The sequence below is a fragment of the Ochotona curzoniae genome, unplaced genomic scaffold (genome assembly GCF_017591425.1).
Source record: "Ochotona curzoniae isolate NIBS_2020 unplaced genomic scaffold, NIBS_Ocur_1.0 contig_2692, whole genome shotgun sequence".
Lineage (NCBI taxonomy): Eukaryota > Metazoa > Chordata > Mammalia > Lagomorpha > Ochotonidae > Ochotona > Ochotona curzoniae.
In genome coordinates, this window is record NW_024465556.1 from 20,221,060 (window position 1) to 20,247,734 (window position 26,675).

Genomic DNA, 26,675 nt, shown 5'->3' on the forward strand with positions numbered 1-26,675 from the left:
TAACTATTCCTCGAAAGAAACACAGGAAGAGATTCTCACTTAATCTACTGGACATCATATTATGTGTCTGCATTACTTGGGACTGTGTAGCCATCTTGCCATTTGTAGTGACACCAAACTAACTTTTTACTATTGCCTGAACTGGATGACAGAAAGAACTTTCCCTGGGTTCCTTGGAGAACCATTCCGGAACCCTCCTACCCCAGGATTTATTACTCTGTGTTGTATTACACACACACACACACACACACACACACACACACACACAGGATAATGTGTATGAATGCATGCATATCAACAGGTAGATGTTTTTTGTCTTCTCTAACTGCAGCTAAAATGTCACCTGCTTACAACTGACCCCTGGAACTCAGTGTGCCCATCACAGAGGTATTAAGGTTGATGTAGGACTAAAGGAATTGGGAAGCAGCCTGACAATGTTATGAATTGGCAGTTTTGGTTTCTTTAGGTCTCAAGTCCAAGTTCTGAGTTCACAATCAAGATGTGCTTGGACCAACAATGTCATGTATGTGTGATCAAGCTGTGTGATGGTCCCTATAAGGCATACAAATACATGGATGCAAGACATGTATTTGCTGCCCACTTTCATTTGATGAAATTAATTTTTCCAAGAGAAGCCTATCGAAAAATGATACCATTAGTTCTAAGGAAGCTACAAGACCAAATGTGCTCCTCATCTGAGAGGACAGGCAGGTTTTTGCATTTACTGGTTTCTCTTCTTTGCCCTACTGGGTTGCTCTGTGAATTTACCAATGAATTATGGACTGGCAGGTAAAAAACCACTTGCCAAGCTCCCCAGGACAAAACTCCAAATACATTTTTTGACCAGATTCTTGACTCACTCCCCAGGAATATGACAAGATTGGGCTGAGGCTAGCATTTGGGCGATGTGTGAATCAGGAATGAAATGACAGGTGCTCAATAATTACCTGTTGTTTCGGAGGCACATACTGCATGAAATGTCGGAAACTTATAAAACAGTTTTCTTATTTTCTTCTCTCCAGTGTATAAATTTTCAGATTAAGTGCCACACACTCAAAAAGAAATCAAGTTTTACTGATGGTCTCTTCCCTGATTGTGCTCAATTTTATCCTCTATGTTAATGTACTATAAACACACAGAGTCATTTTGAGTGACACTGAAGTGCCCATCTTCCTAAACTTAGGGGCATATGTTTTTCAGCCAACTGCAAAACCAAGAACAGCATTTTCAATGGTAGCTGTTTTCCTGCAGAATAGTGTGTGGGGGAGAGAACTAAACTGTTTTCATCAGAAGTTTCATTCAAAAGCATGAAAAACCACAAGTGACAGCTGTGCAGATTCAGTGGATGTGACGTTTTTGAGTTTCTTCAACATGACAAGTAAACACCTTAAATCGGTAATGCTATATGCATAATACATGGCCTGTATTTTGACATCCATCATCAAATGCTGACTTGAGAAAATATGGGTTTGTACGTCAAGGAATAGCACCCATAAAGCAGGGAGAAATGCAGGTCACACGGTATTAGGAAAACTGTATTTCATTACAGAATCTGCAACAAGCCAACACATTCCTTTTATTTTATCTTATTTAAAGATTCCATTTTCAGCAGTGAAAAGACTCAATTCCTTTGCATGAAACCTTCATTTAGAAATGACATGCTTGTTTCATAGGCTGCTTTCATTTTGCTTTCATATTCCATTTTCCCCTTCAGTCACCAAGCCTGGTTCCATTAGCATCTGCAACTGACAAACTAGTGTGAATGTCCAAAGGTCTCTCTCCAGAGAAGGTCTGTCTCTCCCCTGTGCTGGACCCCAAGACCATGGTGCTTTTGTTCACCAGAAAAACACAGCCATGAAAATACCTCTTTTTATTCCACTGTTAGATGCACATCTGTAAATTCCAAATCCAACCACAACAAAATAGATTTCTCTTTTCTTCCTAGTATAGGGTTATGTTAAAGATGAGTAGAATCCATTGGCCTTGTTTCTTTCTTAGGGCTTATAAAATACGGGGATATTACAGTCTGAAATGATAAGACTGGTTTTGATTCCCTAAACCACACTGAAAGGAAGAAGTATCAGGGACTGTCCATCCAAAGGAATGTAGCAAATCAGCTTTTGGATGCCATGTGGCAGCTTCTACCCAACTCACCAGAGCTGCAGAATAGAAATGGGCAGTTCACAAAGTGTATCCAGGGAGCTGATTGCCTTGCCACCCACTCCATGATTGATGGCAGCCCTAGATGTGTCTCTAGTTGCACTTTGAGTCTCTTTACATCAAACAATGATCCACTTCTGCATGTGAATGCTCTGGCACATGGAATAAAGATGCTTCAGGAATGTCCAGCTCAAGAATAGTGAAGCTGGGATATATTCCTTTTGTTTTTGAAATGAACACTCTAGAATTCTTCTTAGAAGCAACTCACTTAATTTGCCAAAAAGACGTGACAGATAATATCAGCATCAAAAAGATGGGACAAGATGTTCTCACCCAGGAAGTGATGCTTTAGACATGTGCTCAAGGTTCTCTGTTGAACACAGACATGGGAAGCAATGATGTGCTAAAAGGAACCAACTGATCTCCTTCTCAGCCCAATCCTGCTCCCATTTCCAGTGCTCAGCCACAGATAGGTTGGGTGTATGTGACCATTTTATTCACTGGGCATCAGCGTTACATGTCTTGACCAACAGTGTCTCATGCCAAGTACTCTTATTGCATGTGACTTACGAGAACCTTGGGACTAAAACTTGGTTTTCTGTCCCTTTGAACTTCCTAGATCCTCAATAAAACGCATAACATGTAAAAACAAGATGCAGTGAAACAGAAAGATTTTACAGTCAGATATCTTGGGTTCAAAGTCTGACTCACTTACTTACTAGCTATATATTGATTGCCATTCCACAGACTTTTTCTAAGCCTCCATTTATTCACCAATAAACAAGAAGTGCCCTTCACATAGGACAATCTGAAAGTTAAAATAACGCATCCAAAATAGTTAATGCAATGCCTGCTATCAAGCAAGTACTCAAAAATGTTGCCCACCAATGTTTATATTTTAGCAGCGACACAATATATTCATTTTGTGGATGAGTACATACTACCCATTGCCACTCCTTTTCCAATGGCAAAAAAAAAAAGAAAAATGAAAATAAAGTAGTATTTTATGGATTTTTCTAGAAAAAAATTTTTCAAATATAGAAAATTCTAGAAACTGATGTGCAAGCCATGGGCACTGAGGATATATTATGGTAGCAATAATCAGGCTAGCCTTGTGATAAAAATGCAGCCTCAAATATCTAGGAAAGGAGGAGCCTGGATATCAGGCTGCCTGGAGTTTTTTGGGGAGTTGATGAAAAACTTGTAGCTGATAAGAAAAGTTCTTTATAATTCAAAGCAACTCTTGACTCTCTCTGGAGCCTTCTGGTTTTCCAGACCTAATCTACCATCTTGCTTAATTATTCAAGGGCCCCAATGCTCAACTTTTGTTTCTTGGGCTCTTGAAATCATTCCCCACACCCTCCACATTTTTCCCAGCTTTTGTGTTCTTGACTAAAGGCTCCTGAGTTCAACTGGACAAAGCAGAATCTGCTGCTCTTTTCATATCAGTCATTTCAGGGACGGGAATGGACAGCTCTGGGTCCCAGAGAGGTCCCTAGAGGGTTAAGGGTTCTGTCATGGAATCTTCAGACACTAGTATTTCATTTAGGATGGCTTAAAATTAAATACAAAAATCAACAAAAGCACTAGGCCTGTTCTGAAGTGCTAGCAGAGAAAACACAGGAATTATAAGAAGATTGCCAATGTTTCGTTTCTAATTAGTTGCTGTGGATACTTGCTGTACACTTATTCATACCATGCATATTCAGCATTCAAGAAGCACCATGTGGTTACAGTAAAGAAAAGCTGTAGCTCAGACGAGATCTGCTGGAGGGGAAAGTGGGAAGAGGGTTCCAGGACGATGCAGAAGTAGTGCTTTCAAAACACACAGGTGGCTCAGTATCCCGGTCCTTGTGAATTCAAAGCGAAGAACTTCTCAAAACCTCCCCAAGTAGAGACTACTATTTTACAGATGAGACAAGAGAAGCACAGAGAAGTTGAACAACTTGTCCAAAGGCACAGATCTCAGACAGGGCAGACTGCAAACTGAAACACAACAAAGCGGCTACAGAGTCCCCTATGCCAGCATGCCTCACTGCCTTCACATTGAGCCACACTGCTCAGAGCAGCCCAATGAGTTTAGGACCTGTCCATACTTCTATTTTGGAGGAGAGAAAAATAAGGTTGAAGGCAATGGGGTCATTTGTTCAAGTACATTGAGTTGGCAGGTAACATGTCTGCGATAAAATTCACAGATGAACATGAACCCTGCTGCATCCCCAGCAGGTGGGATGCTTTCTCTTTCTCGGGTACCAGAAGGGTAGGCAAGTTTGAGACTCAAGTCAGTCTTCCCTTTTTATTGTTTTCACTTTTAAACAATAGCAGATAACAACTGGGACTCATTGAAGTTACACTTAACTTGCTTTGGTACGGCAGCATGTAGAATTCAGTACATATAATAAATGCTTTATTACGGTACTTATCCATGGGGGAAACACAAAGCACTTTCTAAATCTTCGCTAGTTAAATCCCCAAGCCTTTTCAGGAGAAGAGGGAGATGGAAGTTCGTATCAATCACTTCCCCTAGAAGAGCTGCAGAAATGAATGTGAGTGCTTCAGTTACCCCCACAGGTTTAACATAAAGGAATTGGTTCAAATGGTGGGCCAAATTATCTTTTATTGTGTGCGCATAAATGATGGTTAGAAATCCATATGCTACGATAAACTCGAGAAATAAATTAGGCCCAGTCATCCTGGTTTGCTGAGACAGGTATTCAATATGAAGTTGTAAAAGGGAAAGATCACCATTCAAAATGATCTATAAAGATGCGTTAAAATCAAGAGAAACATCTCATATTACATCATCTATGAAATGAATTAAATTTCTTGTTAATGCCGGGGGGGGGGCGGATTCCAAAGCCAAATGTCAGCTGATGTGAAGATCAATAAAAATATTTTGATAAGTAAATGCAAACAATGCTATTTAGTACATGATTGGCAACTGCTGAAACATAAATTATCCAAATTTCCCATTGCTGCTTATGGGAAAATTATGCAGATTAGAACTTGATTAGGCTTATATCATGAGACTCAATTTGGACTTTTAATCTATTAAGCTCCAATAAATGAGGCTTCTGAATAGCTCCCCTGAGCAACCACAGTAATAGCCAAAACACTCATTTTTGCAGTTTATATTTCAACAAATTCTTCAGCAGCTGAAGTCAAGAAAATTTCATGTATTGCAGAAAAATTGCTTTCTAACTTGTAGAAGCAAAAATCCATGCACACAGTGTTGACTTGGGACATGACTATTTGGAAAAAAAAAAAAAACTACAAGAAAATCCCATCCAAATGAGACGGGGCCCGGCGGGGGGCGGGAACCCTCAGTTTAATCCTGTAATATTTTTTCATGGTAGTTTCCTGCGGCTTCTTAACCAACTTAGAGTCCAGAGTCAGGCTGGCCAGAGAGCTGATCATGGCTATTCCATTAAAAAGCACTTGTTAACCTGCGTGGGCATTTTTCCTGGCAATTCCCAGAAACAACATCAAGCACCAATTTGCCCCATTTGGAGCGCCGGGTGGCTTAGATCCCAGCAAGGTGCTGGAGGTCAGTGCTGAAGAGGAAAGAAAAGGAGCACGATGTGCAGTTTCTCTATGTGACTACCTGCTCTGCATCACAGAACCTCTTGCTCGCTGCTAAGGAAGCCTAGCAGTACAGCAACAGGAGCTGATTACTGTCCTCTGGACAGAGACAATCACATAAACAGCTGATTCTTTGCAACCGAAATCACAGCATTAGGTCTCATTCATGTCTTTAGAGCATTTAAAAAATTCTTGTATCTCTCACACATAGTTGATTGGTAAAGAAATCTTGTCATCAAGCTCAAAGAAGAAAAGTTCCTGGACCCAAGGTCAAAGAACCAGTTAGTGGCAGAGCCAGACAGTATATACGTATTGTCATCTGCTCCCTTCTAACTCCTTTTCCATATGAGGAGTCCATTCTATGGTGTTTGATCATAGTGGCAGCAACGGTGTCGTCCTCCTCCCCCTGGACATAGGATGTAATGCCAGGAAGTCTGATTTCCTTTGGCCAGTCAGATCATATTCTACCACCTGGTCTTCTTTAAGCAGGGATCAACCCACGTTCTTCTCAGGATCTTTAGTCACCAGGCCAGAAGGTGATCACTTAGGCCGTTACTTGTGCAGATGAAAACAGTGTGAATCAGTCAAGAGGCAAAGAGAGTAAAGCAAGGCTCTTGCATCCTTGAAGCTCCTGAATTAAAATGTGCCAAAAAATAGTGACATCTCAGTTACGTGATTCTCTCATTGTTTAAGCTTTTTCAGTTGGGTTTCTATTATCGGCATCAAAATGTCCGCACTGCAATGAACCTCTGTTAGAGTGGAGAGATGGTACATGCGTGTCTGATACCCCACTGATACTCATTCCTGCATTCCAGGTTTTCTGTTCAGTTCCAGTAATCAGGGACAAGATCTGTGTCACTAATCCTGCCTCCATTGCTTTCCATTTACAATAAGTAACCCTGACATTTTTAGCAATGCATTTTTCTAAAGACTGCATTTAATTAGCGCCTTAGGAAATGGACTCCACCCATGACGATAAATGTGGCCTCCATTTGAGAGTTTGTATTTTGGGTCTGACCCAAACCAAAGCAAATTAATCCAACAAAACAAACCAATGTTCTCCACAGTTATTTGCCTGTTACCATTTCAAACATTACATTCATCACTTAGATAAGTTTCAAAAATACAAGGGGTCTTCAAAAAACTTGTTAAAATGGGTGTCCTGAAAAAAAAAAAACTAAGCATCTATTAAAAGCAAACACTTCTTTATACTTTAATTCTACCAACCTTTTGAAGTCCCCACGTTTGTGAGGTTCTTCTCACCAAGCAATTCTGTCCCTTAAAATTAGTCCAAAGAGCCATCTGCCAGAGGGAGTGGTTTATGGAAGGAAGAGACAAAGGAGGAAAGAAAAGAAGAAAGGAACACATAAAGCTAGTCATCACTCAAACAGAACTAAGGCTGCAGATTTGGAAAGAAACCTGATATTCATTTGGTCTCATTGCTTTCCTTTGCCCAAGAGCTTAGAGTGTCATAGCACATTTTCCACAACTTTTCAATTGTTTTTTTACCCCCTTGTAATTCATCTAATGACTTCAAAATAAAACATACATACTTTGTCACTACAAATCAACTGACTGAACATTTCTGCTTACTCTTTGGCTTAAGCAATTTCACTCCTAAAAACACATATGCGCAGGAAGGCATTTAAACACCTGCATCCTGAATCCGAGGGTTTAGGACTCCAAGCCATGGTTCGGTTGCTGGCTCCAGCTTCCTGCTAATGTAGACCCTGTGAGGTGGGGCAAAGGACAGGAGGAGCTGGCTTCCTGTGTCACTCTTGAGAGTGGTCTGGGCTGACTCCCTGGCTCCTGGGCTTGGGCCTTTATGGACATTTATGAATGGAACCAGTGGCTAAGAGGTCCCTCTCTTAAATAAATGTTTGTGGAAAATGAAATGGTAAGTTTATTGAAAATGTGTGTTGCGATAATTTCTTTATACTAAATATTTGGCTATAATGTTCTCCGTTCATAGCTGCTAAGGAATAATGCTGAGTTGAAAACATGAACACTCACGTTGGGAAAGAGATTATGTTACATACACACTTATAAAATAATTTAGAAATACATTGGATGACACAGAACAATTATCATGACAAAATATTGGTGAAAAAAACACAGATCACATGTTACCACGTACAATCCATCATTTTTGATGGCAAAGTGTTTATGGAAATAAGATAAATACATCCACTTTCTGATAATTAGGTGGTAACATAGCATACACATATTTTACTCTTTGGCTTATAGAAGGATATCTCAAAAATATAACGAAAAATAGAGTTAAAAGATGAGTCTCTTTTGGTTCAAAAGTCTTTGAAATCTGTGCATAGTTTTTGATTAACATTTTCCAGAAACTTTAAAGTTTCCTCAAGTGAGTTGTTAAAATGAGCTTTTTTTTTTTTTTTTTTTTTTGGTACAGTAAGGGGGAAAAAAGGCAGAATCATGCATTTATAAAAGAGGATAACCTGGCATCTGAAACTTGTGTGATTTCTGGGTGGGAGGGGCTGACAGGCATGGCAGATCCTTGGCTTGCTCAGGGACGAGGACCTGGCAGGTCTAACAGCTGGGGAGACTGAAGTTCTGAGGTGGAAATGACCCACCCAAAGTTACAGACTCAATGGACACCACAAGAAATAGGCCCCAAGAGAGTTTTTAGGCTTTCCAGTTCTCCATCATTTCTACATCACAAAACTTTATACCAGCTACCCCATCTCAGAGCACAGGCCATGAAAGGTGCACCACGAAGCATGCGTGGACTGTTGAGAGCCCATGTAGAGCCACGAGGCCCTGCACACAGAAGGCAGAAGCAGAAGGCAGGTACCTGCTGCTCCTCATCTCTGCCAAGTGTTACCCTCTTCAGTAATCCTGTTTCTCCTTCTTTCCCAGCCCAGGCCCTGCCTCCCCTTCCTTCACCTTCTTAGGAAGCCTGACTTCACTAACTTCTTTCCCCTCATTTATACATGTCTATTTCCTAAAGATGTCTTCCTCTGGGCTTTTCCATCCCTTTTATTCATGACTGTACAAGGTAGGGGTGACTTTTAATCATGGATTAATTGCTATGTGCCCATGTTCCAACATTTTGAAGCAACTTTAATTTTCTCCTCTTTGATCTTTGTACATTTATAGGAATCTTCATTTCAATGTGGGAGAAGCTTTGCAACCTTTTCTTCATTACCATTTATTCTCAATTCCTGTTCTAAGATCCTCCCTCTTTGCTGTCATCACAAGAGGACAAAGATTGTTTTTCCTCTCTCAAGGGACATCCTCTTTCATGCCAGATCATGTTGCCAGTAAACCAGAGACTTCTCATGCTGGGGGGAATGCAGACATACACAGTACAAGACAGCGATATGACATGGACACTTAGAAAACCCACACAAACTCACTCCTGCTGCCAAGACTATATACCATTTTGTTTCCATTACATCCATTTTTTTCTCTCCTCCTTTTGGTGAACATCCATCAAAGAAATGCAAAGAGCTCATTAAAGTGATAGATTGACTGAGAATGTAACTACCTTTTCATTATAAACAGTTTCTCTATGTTCTCAGTGCTTTGTTTTTCAGCATTTGTCAGGGAGTTCAAATGCCCTTTTGCATTTGAAACACCAAATGCCAAATGGGCCCCACTTGTTTGGTTTCGCATGAACCAATGGCCAACGGAGCAAGAACCAGAGCTACAAAATCACAAGCAAGCTAAAACTGCTGTATCTTAAGAACACAGAAAATTAAGTAGCTGTAAAAGATGGATTTGCCAAGTGATCCAAGCCACTGCCATGTAATTCAGGAAAAGAAGAATCCCATCACCAGCAACTTGCAGCCAGCTGTCTTTGAATGGTTCAGGAGACTGTGTGCCTGGCCTAAGACAGCAGCGCAGGTTCCAAACATTAAGTCCTTTACAAGAAAGCATTTTAAGTTTCCTTCTTTTAAATGGTAAGAGGTTTCCTACATAAATGCTTACACTAATGTAAGAATCTATAACTTGGACCCTGCTTGGATAGCTGGGATCGAGTATCACGAGATGAGTCATTGTCAAGTACACATGTGTGCGTGCATACAAACACACACACTCGAGTCTTCACCGGAGGAGGGTTTCACTGGTCCCAGCATGATCACTGCCATCAGAACGCAACCCGAACTCATCTTCACCGTGGTTAAGAACTTTTGCAGCCAGACTGTGTCAGTTGGAGCCTGCCTTTCAGTTTCTAGTTTTGTGACCAGGACAACATCTTTAAATTTCTTGTTAAATATTCCTCATCTGTATAATAGGCAGAATAATATGTCATGCAAAAAATAGTTGGGTTAATAATAATGTAGGAAAACTTATTACAGTAACTGGCACAGATTGGTGGGCACTTGCAAATACTGACTTATTATTATTTATCAATAATAGGGTAGTGGAGCTTACAGAGAACACGAGAGAGAGAGTGTCAACCCCCAACTCTGAGAACCCATGTTGGGCACTCAGTGTCTTACCCATACCTGGTTTTCCCAACCCTACACTAAGGTGAAAATAATGCCCCCAAATTCCTTGTGATGATGACACATTGGATAATGCATGAGAACCGTGATCATTCTGGTTTCGCCACTCACTCTTCAGGAGTTACTGCAGAGTCATCATTGAGTTGTGGTTTGGCAGTAGCAGAGATATATGTAATATCCTATCACTAGGTTTTTATCAAGAAAGCATGGATCTAGGCCTGATAGAGCCACAGACTGGACAACCTGTAATGTGACAATCATGTAGCTTGCACATGGTAATGCCAGGGCAGTCCCTAGGGCTCCATCCTGCCCGCAGAAGCCCTGCATCCACTCTGCCTGCTGACAGGAAGCTGCCAGGGGCTGCTCTCTGGTCCTGTTTCTTCATCTGCCAAGATGGACCTGACTTGAAGGGCCTTCTGGTTCTGAAGTTTGTGAGTCCATCTCTTCCCAGAGAAGCTCAGACAGAAGCACTCTCAAGGGGAACTGAGGGTCAGCTTTCCAATGCCTTCCCTCGCTCCAGCACAGATTCTGTCTTCTGTTCCATGTTGCACCTTGGCCCAACCTTCAGTATCTAAACCACTAAGAAACACAGGCATCCCTCCCACCCGCCAAAGTTGTTCCTGTGGCCAAAGAGGCCATAAATAACCATTTATTAAACAAACAGTATGGGCTCCAGGAAGAGAAAACCACCATCACAAGGCCCCAGAGGCCCAGAAGCAGCAGCCATGTCGGTGTTCTCACCATCCTGGTACTGTATTACCAGTAGTTCCATTTTCCAGGAGTTATCTTCATAATCAAGATGCTATCCCAGCCATTGTGGGCAGGAGAACTATTTTTAATTTTAATTTAAGGAGCAATTAAATGAAAACAATGGGTACCCTGGATAATAAAGTAAGTGATTAGCAGCATGCAAATGACAAAGGCTTAATGATGATATGGTTCTAGTCTCCAAAGGGCTGGCAGAGAGAAAGCCCTTTCTACATGTGGTTGTTCAGTTAATGTGTCTCAACCCACAATTACAACATCGCTGACACCATTAACCAGTGAAACAACACCACTTGGAGAAATCCTCGTTGTCTCATTAAAACAGAAAGGGTCAGGTAATTTCCCAGCGTTGTATGTCGGATTTTGTTGTTGGTAATTAGCAAACATTACCCAGCACTGATTCCCCGCTGGGAGCTGGGGAAACTTGGTGAAATATTAAAGGGAAACTCTGTATATTTCACCAGGAAATTGAAAAGAGAGGCACTAATAGTTACCCTGTCATTCCCTTGCACACAGTCAAAGGACAAAGCAACTTGGAAACCTTCTAATTGAGGGAGATATATTCAGACTGCATGGGAAGTCACTGTCCAAATCAGAGCCCCGAGTCACCACTGCGTGCTGCATAAATAGGACCTGCATCCCTGAGTATAAAAGACCATTGAAGGAGCGAGGACAGGAAAATCACAAAGTTTGCTTTTTTTGCTCTTACTTATGTGGTTTTTTTATTTTATTTTTAAACTTAATCTCTCTAAAATGGAGGTAAAGGGCCTATAAGAAGTTTTCTCTTTGAAAACACTCAATGACTTAAATAAGCACCAGGATTGTTTATTCGAAAAATTATGTATCTAGAACTGCTAAAACCGAGAGAATGAGAAACTGCTTCCTGAGGTCCTGCTTCCTTCCCCTTCCTCCACCCCTTTTCTTAAGAGATTAACTCTAAGATGACTGACTTGAGGCCCCACCCATCATGCCAGCCATTGGCCTAGTGCACTGTCAGGCAGCTGAACGCTATCTTATTCTTTAAATGGAACTTTTGGAACATAAAATACATTCCAATAAATGGGAAGAAAAAATTATGAATTCATTAAACCACTTTGGTATCATGTGCTATATATAATATTTATATTCCAACGACTGTAAAATATGCTTTAATATCTTTAGGCAACTCTAAGGACTTAAATATTTATAAAATGGCTAAAGATAAAGGATGGCCCTCTTATTCCTACATACAGATGATGTAAGGCGTGCAATCAAAGACAATAACACTGTGTGCCCGTTTGTCATCTTACAGCAGGCGATCAGCCTGCATCCCTCGTGTGCCATCTACGTAAGAGTTGTTGCCGACACTGGCAACTCCGGAGGAGTTGGTGCCTTAAAAACTACCTAGAGTGCTATCCTTCACAGAAAACAGGCCTTTCTGAAAATGGAGACAAAACAATAAATTCGCAGGCAAAACGGCTCCAAGAGGGGCTTCAGGAGACTGCTGTATTTATCTAAGACATTTGGGAATGAAAGGCATTTTGATTTAATATTTCATAAGATGGAGACAATCGCATCCTTGCCTGGTATATAATGAATACGCATCAAAAAGTATGTTCTTAAGTTATCAAAATCTTAAATGCAAATAAATAAATAAATAAATAGAAGGAGACACACCTGCCTAACTGGAAAGGTTTCCTGTAGAGATGCAAAACAGCCCCACTCAACCCCGATTTCAAAAAAAAAAAAAAAGCCACTGTGAATTCATAATCATCCAGGGGCCTATGAAAAGTAGGTTTATAGATGAAGTGTGAAACCCCAGTCCTGATGTTCTCATTATTTACTTCCCTTGCACAGCCTGACTGATTTTCACAATTCTTTCATTTGCTATGCTGACTGTAGCTGCACAGAACCACTTGCGCCTAGCTGCCCTGACCTCATGTGGACACGCCTCTGCTCAATGCACCCTGTGCTCCCTGGCTCCCAACTGGGAACCACTGGAAGTTTAAAAAAATCAAAACTGGACATTCTTAGGCTGGCCACTTTCATCCTATCCTCCTGGGTCCTCCAAACTTACAAGTCCTCATCTCTTGGAGGCCACCAGCTCTATGGAGATTGTAATTTTTGTGAATCAGCAAATCTGATAACTAGGATCAAATTGTTTCATTGGATTAGCAAAGAATCAAGGCTAATGTGTCCTAGTTTTTCTGCATTTTAGAATCCCTGATCCTCGTATCCTGGCCCAAGTCTCATTTTGGCATTGCCATGGAGTGCAGCATGAGCATCTTGGGGACTTTTAAATGTTTCCCAGCTAATGGCAATGTGCAGTCAAGGTCATTTCCATTCAGAAACAAACCCATCACTAGAATCTAGTGATCATTGGTGAGGGCGTCATAAACACATTGAGAAAAAATATTTTATAAATGACACAGTGGAAACTCCAAGATTCACATGCAAAAGAATGGAACTGTTTCCTTGTCTTATACCAAATAAAGATGAATTCACAGTGAATTAAAGCCTCCAATATGAGATTATAAACCATAAAACTCCTAGAAGAAGACAGGAAAATAGCTCCTTAGCACTGGCCTTGGCAATGATTTTTCTGGATATGAATCCAAAGCCACGGATAGCACAAACAAAAATAAACAAGCAAGACTGTATTAAACTTACAAGCTCTGACTAGCAAAGGAAACATAAACACAATTAAAAGGAACTTATGAAAACTTATGAAGTGGGAGAAAATATTTTCTAAATGCTGTACGATACTCATATTTATTCTTACTTATTCTTATTGACACAAGAAACTCATACTACTTAAAAGTAAAAAAATGAAAATAAAAATTAAAAAGACCCAAGTGGAAAATGGGCCAAAGGTCTGAAGATATACTTTTCTAAAGACATACAAGTGTCCCAGTACACGACAAGGTGTTCACCTTCACCAATCATCAGAGAAAGCAAATCAAAGCTATTTTGGGATATCAACTCACCCCATTAGAATTGCTATTACCAAAAGCAGCAGAGGCAACACAAGGTTGACAACGGTGTGAAGGGAAAATCACTGCACACTGTTGGCAGAAATGTAAATTTGTTCAGCCACTATGAAAACAGTGTGGTAGTTCCAACAAAAACTTAAAACTAACACTACCATATGATTCAGCAATCTGATTTATGAATAAATATCCAAAGGAACTGAAAACTATATTGTGAAGATGTATCTATTCCCCCAGGTTCACAGTAGCATTACTCACAGTAGCCAAGATACAGAAATGTCCTTGAAAAAGCAGAAATGATCTATGCATCTTTGATGTATGAATAAAAAACGTATTATTCATCCTTAAGAAAAGAATGCCACTTGTGATAATACAGGTTAACTCGAGAACACTTTGATAAGTGAAATAAGCCAGTGGCAGAAACACAACTATTGTATGATCTCAGGTTCATGGGGAATCTAAAAATAAGTCAAATTCGCAGAAGCAAAGAGTACAAAGTGGTTGGCAAAGCTTTTGGTGAATTATGGAGATATTGATGTAATGAGCAGCACAATGACTAATCAACAATACCATATGTTGTACTTGAAATTTGCTGAAGGATTGGATTTCAAGTGTCCTTCTCGCAAACACACAATGCAGTACTAAGTGAGATGATGACTGTGTTCATGAACTTGAGTGGGCTGATCATTTCCCAATTTCAAATCATCATGTTGTATTTCCTAAATACACATAATTTTATTTGACGGTTAAATTTTAAAATAGATGGTGATATGGATAAAACTGTTGGGATAGTTAAACTTCTTGAATTTGCATGTGACTATCATATGTTAATAATGGGGATATTTTATTGTGTATTTACAGGAATCTGAGACCCTTCCCTAACTTAAGAACTAATATAATGTAGGTGTCCTGCTTGGGGGTCACAGTTACACAAAAAGGAATAAACAGAAATAAAGGAGAGAAAGCAGGTCATACACTCTATCTCATTTCTTCCCCAACACTTCCAGAGGCCAGCTAAACCTACCTTTCCTATGCTGTTCACTCTTCAAGTGTATCCTCACTTCCATTCTTATTCATTTTCTCTACATATTTACAGACAAGACGAGTCAAGAGTAGCCTTGTCTGCTAGTTATGAATGGGCAACCCTACCTTGCCATTTGGTGTTTTAGAGGTCCAGATGGAAGAAAATGGCAACACCGTGCAATACGATGACAGAGACAGCTAACATTGCATGGTCTCTAGCTACATCACTCTGTACGCATTCACTCAGGGCTGTCATGAATAGTTGAGAAGGGTAGGCACTGCATAACAGCTAATCTAAGCTGGCACCACTCATGCCATGGAAATGGTATATTTGCATATTTATTACAGCATTTTTTATAGATGGCAGACAAGTGTGGTGTTTGAATATAATAAATACATTATGACAGTTTCTCTTCAAGAGATGGAAATCATGTCTGGAAAAAACAGTAGCTTTTTCTGACTCATTTGAAGATATTGCACAACAGAAAGTCCTGTACTTCAAAAACTTGATGCAACAGGTACAATTAATATTCTTCGCAAGAACACTGAAGATCAGAGAGCTAAACACTTTGTTGAGCCTAGTAGGTGGAGAAGCTCAGCTCATAGCCAGGCTGCCTGTCCCACAACCCACGTGTGCTACATATAAATATGATTGCCAATATGAACAGTCATTTGCTTACCTCTTGATGTTTATTATTAACACTGTGATGGTTTCTCTTACCTCTCTGTATTCACACACTGATTCCTCCGGGTCTTTGAAGCCCCACTTAACAGATGGAGAACTGAAAGCACAATCTTCCTCCACAATCAAGTGACACAGGATTTTAGCCCAAATCCTTTACCCTACTCAGTTATGTCATCACTTTGACAGCCACGTTTGCAATTCACCATCATGAGCTAGAGCAAAAACTCCACCCTCTGAGTAGCTCCTGCTGAGACGTCATGTGCCCAGAGGAGTCTTCAGATTCCCTAATGTCCTCTAAGGCTGCAATAGTCAAATGTCCTTTGTTGAAATTGGGAGACCTCAGTCATGCCACCCTTACCAGGCATGGGTTGGTTCTCTACACCAGGATATCCAATGAATTCACTAAGGTTGAGGACTGAGGGCTACTGGTAAAGGTTGAAGGACTGGAACAATTTACACTAGAGACAACGTGGCCTTCTGGCCAAGGCTCCTGCAGACAAGTTGGTGTCGTCGATTTTTGTAACCCTTGCCCAGCACCCAGTGGTCAAATGAATAAAGGGTGACTAAAACCTGGTAGGAAAGCATATATATTTAATAAAGATATGGAACTGATTTTATCTCATCTGCAGTCCCCTAAGACAACAGGCTACAGACAACAGATTGCAGGATTAAATCATTTTTTTATTCCCTCCACATACTTTCATCAAGTGTGCCCTAGGTACAAGGTGCTATACTAAGCATTTACATACTTTTCTGCTCTTTTGTGGGGATGGGGAAAACCAGTACCCATTTCAGGGTATGTTAAGTCAACAGGAATCTCACCTATACTCTGCCTTTGACAAGACAAGCTGTTTTAAGTCCCGTGGTTACTTTACTAGGTGACAACAAAGAAGGTGACCCTTGGTGGGATACAACTGGCCTTCCCTGCTTACATTTCTTGTTTTACTTGGCTTCGGCCTCTTTCATATGTCCAACTGCCCCATTGCTGACAACAATAATAATACCTTTTTTCAAATTCAAGTCTAAATAGTCTGGGTATTCCTTAACAATGTCCCAGAGCATTCTCAGCCTTTCCGTATCACATTGTATGGTAACATCCATATCACACTTAACACATCCAATAGAAAATCACTATACCTAACAAGATGTTCAGTGTCGACCAAGCCACTCTTTGGGAACTGAGGATTAGTTTCTTTTAGAACAGGTCATGAAATGTAACTGAAACATCTAAGAGCCATTTATATCCTTAAACATTTTATAAGTGCAGAATTAAAGTCACTTATAAATCAGATGAGCTATATACAGGGCCATTTTTATGAAAATAAATAAAGGTTTTAGAACTTTACTTGACTTTTTGGCTGTAAACACATGAGTAATGGCAAAATAAATAAATAAATAAACAGTGGATGGTTGGCAAGGCTCATGTGGAGGCATGTGCGCGGTCTTAATGCATGTGGCTTAGATCTGGGTCTCAGAAAATTAGCAATGGTTCAGATTAGATTTGCACAGTGTTGTGGAATATCGTCAACCCTGTATCACTAAATATATGAACTCAACTTATGTCATACAGATTGTCGCATGTGACTCTGGAACTTCTGCCCATAGATCCCACAATTTCCTTGACTCATGGAGCACAGCAAGAACAGGGCCCTAACCTCAGGCACAGGAAAGGAACTGCTTACTGACCTGGCCTTATCCAGAATTTCATCAGAGGCCTCCACAAGTCCATGGGATTATAAGACTTCCTGTACCTATCTCTGATTACACATCTGGACTTTCCTCCCAGGAGGTAATTCTCCAATCCATTTTCTCAGCCTAACAGATGGCCTGAAATCCTTGCTTTGGGGACTACAGTGGTCTGTTCATCCTCATCTGCTGACTTCTGAGGGAACTTCCACCTGGAGACTGAAATGAGTACACAAAACCTGGAAATATTTTGAAGTCTCTTGACACAAGAAAGCGATAGCTCTGTCTCAAATGTCCCATATTCTTCCTGACAGCACTGAAGTCCAACCTGTAGGTACGGGGCCAGCGGGGGAGGGAGGTGGCGTGGGAGGAGAGGGAACTCAAACAAGAATATGATTGAGCAAAAGCTAAAGCAGAGTACTTCAAATTTCACCCATCCTCCCCTAGCTTGTCCAGCTGTTGTAGAAAGCAAAGTTCAGGCCAAGTGAATACTATTCCCTCATCTTTGAGGTCAGGCACTCAAAGAACGGAATTTCATGGAGACCAGAACCATTGGAAAAAGAAAGAAACAAACAAAAAACGTTGGGGGCAGGAATCACTTGTGGAGTGAGGCTGGTATCCACTGGGTACTTAAATGTCTGTCCCTGGCAACACATTTATGCCTTTGAAAGCAGACATGTAAGTTAACTTTAGGCTCACTCATCAGAATAACACTTGATTTTGGGGGTGGTTTTGTTTCAGGAGGCACATTGATGTAGCGAAGAATGTAGAGGCTTTAGAAACAGACCACGTGGGGATCAACACAGGTGCTGTTAACTGGCTCTTAGGGTTGAATTTCCCCCCAGCCTCTGTCTTTTCATCAGTAAAATGGAAATAGTAACCACTGCCCTAGCAGGTCATCAGAGATTCAACGAAATAGCGTATAAGAACGTGCCTGGTATATAGCTCACCTGAAAAACAAGCACATTTCTAGAGGGACATTGGCAAATCAACTGCTCTTTGAAGAATGAACTAGCGCACGAGAGCCTGGTGCCAAGGTCATGAGGCCAGCTCAATGTCACCAACTCACATCTATTTTGTGTTCTTGCAGCTAAGACCTTTTATTCAGCACAGGTATGCCTGTTGGGGAAGTGCTACTGCTCTCCATGCATTAGGAAGGAAGAGACAATTCTGTCCTTTTTCAGTTTTTCTTCCTCTTTCCCCAACCCCAAGAAACACACTCAGATTCAGGAGGCACAGAACCACCCTGAGGTTCAGAAAGTGCTCCGGGTCTCTGCAACATCTTGCCACTGCTGCCACTGCAGTGCCTGCTTTCTCTGGGAATCTATTACCAGAACAGTAAGTGGCATTCTTAAGAGGATCTTTCGTGTGATGAAATATGCTGTGTAGGAAAAATTCTCCTAAGTTGAAGTCATTTAGGAAACAGCTGCAATTGTGCTTTGCTGAATTACATCTGCACCCCTGTGCTGAGATTCGTCTTGCAACGTCCACAGAAGAAATGTGACAGGGCAAGCCCCTTTCCATCCTGGAGACCCGCTCAGAGCCCTAAGCCAGACTTACTTTATTGTTTAGTAAGCTCTTTTAATGAAATGTACTACTCTTATTATAGAGGACTCAAAATAAGATCTAAATCACAAACCAATAAAAGAAAATTATTGGACTGGGTATCTAAAGTTACTACCTAGAGGCTACTCGAGTGTGGTATTTATAAATCTCTAAACAGTTAAGTATAATTGTCTTTCTGGTTTTTGGGATGGAAGCCAACAGCAGTTTCAGTTACAATTGAAGAAAAATATTTTAGCGCTGAGCTTTGTTCATTCGGTGGGTATAAAGAGAAATGGCTTCTCCCCCACCACCATTTCAGAATGGAGAGAGAATATTGTGGTAATGAAATGTTATATGGGAGCAGCTGACAAAATGCTTCTCTGATTTCAGGGAGGGAGAACGTGTGTAAGGATATGTGCTTGGGTGTGTTTGTAAGAGGCAGTGAGCAGACGGGGGGAGAAGGGGTGAGAGGAGAGGAGGAGGGGAGATGGAAAGGAGTGATGGGCAGGTGGGGGAGGGAAGCAATGGGCATTGAGGACAGGGTGGTCTGCCACATTAATGGGAAAGCCAGATGTGCAGCGATGCACCCCAACACTGGCTGCTCCTCATCCTGACACGAAGACAGCACCATTCCAGAAGGATGTGAGTGCTTCTAGTGAAAAGACCCATGACCCCAATCCTGTCAAACGCCATCACTCTCCCTCTGGAGCAAGAGTGAGGATCCTATAACATGCAGACCCCCTAAATGCAATAAAAAAACCAAGACAGTACCAGAAATGTTCTGTTCTAATGAACCCCAGAACTCATTTCACTTCAACCTCCCCTCAACCGCAAAGACCACATCAGTAACTTCCTCTGAGCAGATGAACTTGGAGTGAGAGAGTTCTCACCGTATTTACAGGCAGTTTCTTCCAGAAATGTCTTCCTTATGTTGGTCCAAAAGACCGGTCTCTTTCATCATTGCCCATTCGCTCTGGCTTTTGTCCAGAGGAGCAGAAGATACAACCGTCCTTTATGTCTGCTTGCCTTCCCCTCTTGGCATGGGCCCATGGTGCATGTCTCCTTGAGCACAGCTTTGGTCTGTCAGTGTTTCCCCTCAAAGTGCAAAGCTCTTGACACACTCTACCTCATACCTAACCAGAATCAGAAATCCCTGCTCAAATTGAACTACACTTCTTCCAGTAAGATGTATCCAGCTCATCAGAATCCTATGACCTGATGTTTCATCATCCAAAGGTTTGGACAGTCTATCCCAGGCTGTCTCACACAAAGAATGTAAGAAATCATACTTTCTACTCTGGAAGAGTAAGACGCCCTCAGACCTTAAGAAGGGGGGGGGGGGCTGTCACGATGTTCCCCAATTAATGCCATCCTCGGTCCCTAGTTGGGTTTCCTAACCTCCGGAAAGGCAGATTAAGCCAAGCACCCACTGCTATGTATTGCTTCATTTGGTGCGAGAGGGGCTCCAATTCAAGGAGTACTAGAGGCAAGTGCATGCATGTACAGCGCTACAGTGTTTATTGAGTTGGTGGCTATGAAAGCACATCGGATACAGAGAAATCAACTCACAGGAGACAAGGGAAACCAGTCCTGGGTAGGTATCCCTGCTCTTTCCTTCCATGAGACGTCAGGGTACAGATTCACTGTGTGGCTCCCCAGCTTCTAGCTACAGCTGCCTTTGCTCTCTTTTTTCCTTGAATTCTGACCTTCAACTCTCTTCCTCTCTCTCTCTCCCCCGTGCTCTTTTTTTCACTTTTTGAGCAAGAACGATGGCTATATCTCCTACTGGGACACTCTCCTCGGTTAGGCACCCCATTTCTACCTACCTACGCTTGACACCCATGTGGATTTTCCACAACCCCTAGAACCTGAACCAGAACTAAGCTCAAGCCTGGGGCATGGCTTCCTCCCCAACCTGGCTCTCCATTCCTCAAGACTCTTCTAGTGAATGGCTTCACTGTCCCCCATTGCCTGGAGGAAGCTCAAATTCATGTATTCTATTTCACATCAACAGCATCTTCTGCTGGAGCCTCTCATTCATTTTTTTGTTTTTTCTTATTTTTCATTGCAAAATCAGATATACAGAGAGGAGGAAAGACAGAGAGGAAGATCTTCCGTTCAAGGATTCACTCCCCAAGTGACCGCAACAGCCGGTGCTGTGCCAATCCAAAGCCAAGAGCCAGGAACTTCATCCGGGTCTCCCATGTGCGTGCAGGGTCCCAAGGCTTTGGGCTGTCCTCGTCTGCTTTCCCAGGCTACAAGCAGGGAGCTGGATGGGAAGTGGGGCTGCTAGAATCAGAACCGGTGCGCATTTTGGATCCTGGTACAGTGCAAGGCAAGGACTTTAGCCGTTAGGCCACTGTGCCGGGCTTCTGTCTTTTTTAGGGGAATCACAGTTCCTATTAGGGATCCCTGCTTCACAGGGCTGCCACATCAACCTTCCCAAAGCCCACTTCCAAGCCCATGACTGTCTTGCTCTGAAACCTATAGCTCTACAACGCCTATAACATTATTTATAGCACAGCATTTCAGGTAACAGCTCTCCTACTTTTCAAAAGCTGAGCTCATGAAGCAAGATTGACCACATCACCATTAATATGAAGGTACATCAGACAGCTTGTATACAGGTCCAGCATTGTGGCACAGTGGGGTAAGCCACTGCCTGTGATGTTGATTGCCTGAATGAAGGCTAGCAAATGCACCTGGGAAGGCAGCAGAGGATGGCGCCAGTGCTTGGGCCCCTTTTATCCAGACTTCTGGCTTATACCTGGTCTAGCTCTGGTTCTGATGGGCATTTGGAGAGTGAACCAGAAGTTAGAGGACCTTTCCCTCACTCTCTCTTTTTACTGTTTGAACAAATAAATAAGCAAATACTCAATAAATGATTGAAGAAGAGTCTGGGATTGTGGAATAGCAGGTAAAGCTGTTGCTTGTGGCACTGGCACCCCAAATGGGTGTTGGTTTGAGTCCTGGCTGCTCCATTTCCTGCTAATATGCTTGGGACAGTAGCGGGAAGACTGGCTAAGTTACTAGGCTGCTGTACTCTAGCAGGAAATCTGAAGGAAGCTCCTGGCTCCTGGTGGTCCGGCCCAGCCCTAGAACTGTCTCTTCCTTACTATGAAACTGACTTTCAAATAAATATTTTTTCCCAAAGATGTTTAAAAAGCTTCTAGAAAAAAATGGAGTTACAAGATAAATCCTCTTGATACAAAAATAAAAATCTGAAACACATGCTTTTTGTTCATGGCATGCATTGTTAGTGAACATTCTGCACCCTCCCCCTACCCTTCACTTCCTGTCTTGAGACAGGTAACACTAACAAGACTGACAGATACTGCCAGTTAGGAGAAAACATTCAGAACCTGTACCTTCCACTGCACCCCTTACCATCCCTCCTCTACTCCATTTGAGACTTATCAAGGTGATCTTAAAAAAAAAAATTGAAAGGAAGAAGGCACACCACTGAGCTGAGACAATGGAATGGTCTTAAAGAAGCAAAATGGTTTACAAGCCAGGACCTCCAATTCCTGAAGGCGGGAGAACCAGGTTCAAATCACTACCTTACTTCTCTGATCTTTGGTGTGCTTATCTTTACAACGAAAATAGTGACTAGCTGATCTGCTACAGCAACTTTGAAGGTCACCCAAGGCAGCTCTTCTATACCCTGGTCTTACCTGGAATGTCCCAGGGTAGTGTAAGATGCTGCTGGATGCCCAGGCTGTGCCCCAGGCCATCAAGATAATGACTGCTGAGTTGCAATCAAGCATGGGAAATTTTTAGCATCTCAAAGGAACTCGATATTCAGTCAAGATGAAAACCAATGATCTAAGAAACATATTTTCCTGGTTGGCAAGTGCCCATTATATCATCTTAGTGAATGTTCATGAACACTGACATTATTTCATGGTAGTGGTGGCGGTGAGTTCAGGTGGAGCATGGAGGCAGTTCCTGGGGAGCACCACCGAGCTCTTCTCTGCCCCAATTCCCTGTATTCAGTTTTCTACTCACACTGCCCACCCTGTGTTTTTCCCTAGCTTAATCCACACTCTGCACTCTTTGATGGCACAGGGATTTATTTCTTGTTTTGCTTCTCAACTCTACCTCCACAAGCCCAACTCCTGAGACCCAGTAGTTACTCATTTTATTGTTCTCTTAAGAGCACCATGACTCCTTTCCTCCATGAGATCTCATCCCATTCCTAAGCCCACTTCTACTATTGATCTTCCTGCCAAACACATGAAGAAAAAGCCCAAGTCTGCTGACAAACTTCACAACATCTTCTCAGCTCCAATCTCAGGTGCTGCCCTTGGACAAAGGAAAAACCAGGATTGAATTCCTTACCTTTGTCCCCAAGCCTGGTTCTCCTTCTCCATCCTCTGCTCAGTAAATTGCTTCAATGTCTGCTCAGGCATCAAGCTTAAAACCTTCTCGACTCTTCATCCTAGATGGTCTTTGATCTCTATTTTTCATACTTCAGATCATCTCAATTTCTACCTTACCTTCCCTGCTTACAGCATAAAGGTTGCACTGTCAGCCAAGACACCATTGTAGTAAAATGGCGGAAATCTGTCAGGGGGAGGGAGTTTCGGGGGCAATCCCAGCCTATATGAAATTGTACCACATAATTCAAAATTCAAAATAAAAATATATTTTAAAAAATACCATCCTTTCTAGTCCACAGCGGGCCTCTGTCTCGTCTACCTTTAATCCTGCTCATGTTTTTGCCTGCTCTCCTTTCTCTAATGATGAACTTAATCCCCCTGATCCTACAAATACTTCATGACTCCCTGAAATTCAAACTCTTAACAATGCAACAAGTCTAGGCTCTAGGCCTGTGTTGTAGCCACTAGCCACCTGTGCCCACATAAATCCATTACAATTAACTGAAAGTGAACATGCAGTTCCACAGCCACGTGGACCACATCTCAGGTGCTCAAGAGCCACTGCACTAGTCCACCTCATTCACTGACGTCACCTATTCTTAGAAGCCTTCTCCATTACTTGAAACATGAAAAGCTTTCTGCATTCCCCTGCCTTGAGCAATGGACACCTCATTGTCTTGCCATTGTCTGTGCAGGAAGGGAAACTTTCCTCCCCCATCCCCCGGGTGTTCCTCAAGGATACCTAGTGCCTGCATCCAGTCCTCTTGGAGTCCTGAGTTTTTACAGCACCTATTCTACGATGATGCCTATTTATTTCTCTTTATTTCGCTTAGGCTATTGTCCTTGAAAGGTTAAGCAGGAAGAAGCTATACAATTCGCATGTTGTGTCTTGATATGAAAATAGAAGGGGAGACCCTGTCATGTATGCCCTCTTTCTAGAAGCTGACTCGCTGAGGCAGTCTCTGAGAACAGACCCACCTTCTGCCCTCCGTCTGTTCACTCTCCTTTCCAAGATCACACTCAATTCTTGTCTTTGAGAACCACAGGGAAACAGTCTGGCGAGAGCCACTGTTGTACCAGCTGATTTAAATGGAAATGTTTTCCCCAGATAAATGCGTGCTAAATAATACACCAGCTCTCCAGCCAAAGGGAAGTGACAGCCACTCTGTAAATAAAGGCTCTTAGTTGCTGGTAAAGAACTGTAAAGTGGTTCAGAGCTGATGTTTGCTGACCAGCAAGAAGCGGCTTCACCTGCTTTATATAATTGTCACTATAGTTTTGCCTGCTGTATATTAAAACTGCATCTCATAGACCCAAATGTCACATCTGATAGACCATTCTGCATGGAATGTGCCACCATTTTCTGTAATTGTTTTTGACAACAAGCCATCACATACATCTCGAATGTTTTCAGAAAGTGTCTGGGCCAGAATCCCTAGGCTGGGTCAGTTCTGACACCATGTGGGCTGAAAAAGTGACATTAGCCAGGGACTTAAAAAGGAAGAAAAGGGAGAGAGAGAAAGAAAGAGAGAGAGAGAGAGAGAAGCCCTAAAATCAGTGGTGAAGACCCAGGCACAACTTCCTTGGAAGGCCCCCCCTTTTCCATGTGATGATACACATTTCATGTCCAGTTATATCATATTAGAAAAAATTTCTCGGAGCTCACAGGGACATTGTGGCCCAAGAACACATCTGCTCTGAGTCCACACTTCTATACTGCTGGGGAGAGAGTAACAGAGTTCACTACTAGAAGGAAAAGAATGAAGTTGTATAAAAACCATAGCATTCACAGTAATGAAAATTGGGGGTGGCAGTGGCAATGAATCTAAGTAGGCCACAATCAGGAGGAGTTTAAGTTTGTTTCCCAAAACAAAGAGATAATTTGAAATCTGTATTGCTCCCCATCCTTCTAGACCACCTGGAGGTTGGGTCATGCCAAATGCCCAGATGAGGGGTCACAAGCATATCTGAAGCCAGGGAGCACTTGGGATGGTTGGAAGGGCAATGGGGGTGGGGTCGCCTCATTCATTGGTCCCATGGAATGGGCAAGCCCGAGGAGTAGTGTGTGGGGCCAGTGGGAGCACTGGGGAGGAAGGGACCTCTCTGTGTGGGTGTCCACTGTGGGATCACGATTATTGACAGAACAAAGAGTATTGAACCAAGAGTATGTGGAGAGCACTGAGTGGAAGCAAACAAATGGGAACATGGGCCTACGTGGAGAGCAGATGGGATTTGTCAGATGGCTACTGACAAGTTCTGTTGTTGAGAAACCCATCGGAGGCACTACTAGGCATAGAGCTCCACCCCCTGCCTTCCTTTGCTGTGTGTGTGTGTGTGTGTGTGTGTGTGTGTGTGTGTGTGTCTTAATCCATTCAGGACTCTAGAGCAAACACTATAACCAAATGGCTTAGAGACAACACAAATGTTTTCCCCCTGGTTTGGGGAGCTGGGAAGTACAGTGCACAGGTACCAGCTGGCTCAGGGTCTGGTGAGGGTTTGCTTACTGATCCCCCTGATGACCCTTCATCCCTATCAGCCAACATGAAGGGTCCCCTTGGGGCCTCTTGTACAAATTCACATTCATGAAGACTCCACCCATGATCATGAACATATTGCTTCTCAAAGACCTCATCTGTTCATATCCTCCCTTGGGGATGAAGATTTAATGTGCAAATTTGGGGAAAGACACAACAAATTTCCAATGACAGCAGCATGCAGAGCTCCCTTCCTTGATAGCTCCTGCCAAAACTTCTTTGCTAAAAGGAATTGATGCTGGCTTTTGCACATTGGAGAAGGGAAGACCATTTGCCCCGTTGACCAATGCATAGAATCTGGGAGGCTGGATAGGGGTTCTAACGGCTGGCATGAGGACTTGTTGCTGACTATATAAGGAATCAAAGGGTACCTGAATGTCTGGGCTGGGCCATGAGATTCTGCTTTACGAACAAGCTCCTGCAGGTAATGTAGAGCCTGGGGTGAGCTGTTGGGACAGGGAGGTGCGGACAAATAGTGAGAGGCAAGGACTCAAACAGAGGCACCAAGTGCCAGCTGGAGGCTCATGGCGGTTAACTCTGTGCATCCCATCTGTGTGTGATCCCTGGGCTGGCTACATCGGAGGAAGGCTCTGGCTCCTCAGTGGCAAGTATGAGCTCAAACCCTCTCGTCACCTAGATTTGATGCTCTCGCTTGCAGACTCATCTGAGCAAAGGGATACCATGATTTAGACTTGGGGGTGAGATGATAGTAGTGGAGTAAAGAAGTAAATATTAGACTTCTGGCTCTGTCAACGTTGTCAGAAGGACACGGACTATTTCACAGGCACCATCATGTAGGGAGTTCTCCAGGAAGATCTCACTCCTGCCTCAGTCCCCAGTGCACAGCCATAGGTTCTCAGGTC

The 26,675-nt window shown here is 42.4% G+C and overlaps 1 protein-coding gene across 26 annotated transcripts in view; it reads right to left on the reverse strand.

Annotated features, from left to right (window-relative positions):
• Nucleotides 1–26,675, reverse strand: part of KCNMA1 (potassium calcium-activated channel subfamily M alpha 1) — a 664,040-nt gene that overhangs the window by 37,431 nt on the left and 599,934 nt on the right. The gene's annotated exons all lie outside the window — the stretch shown is intronic.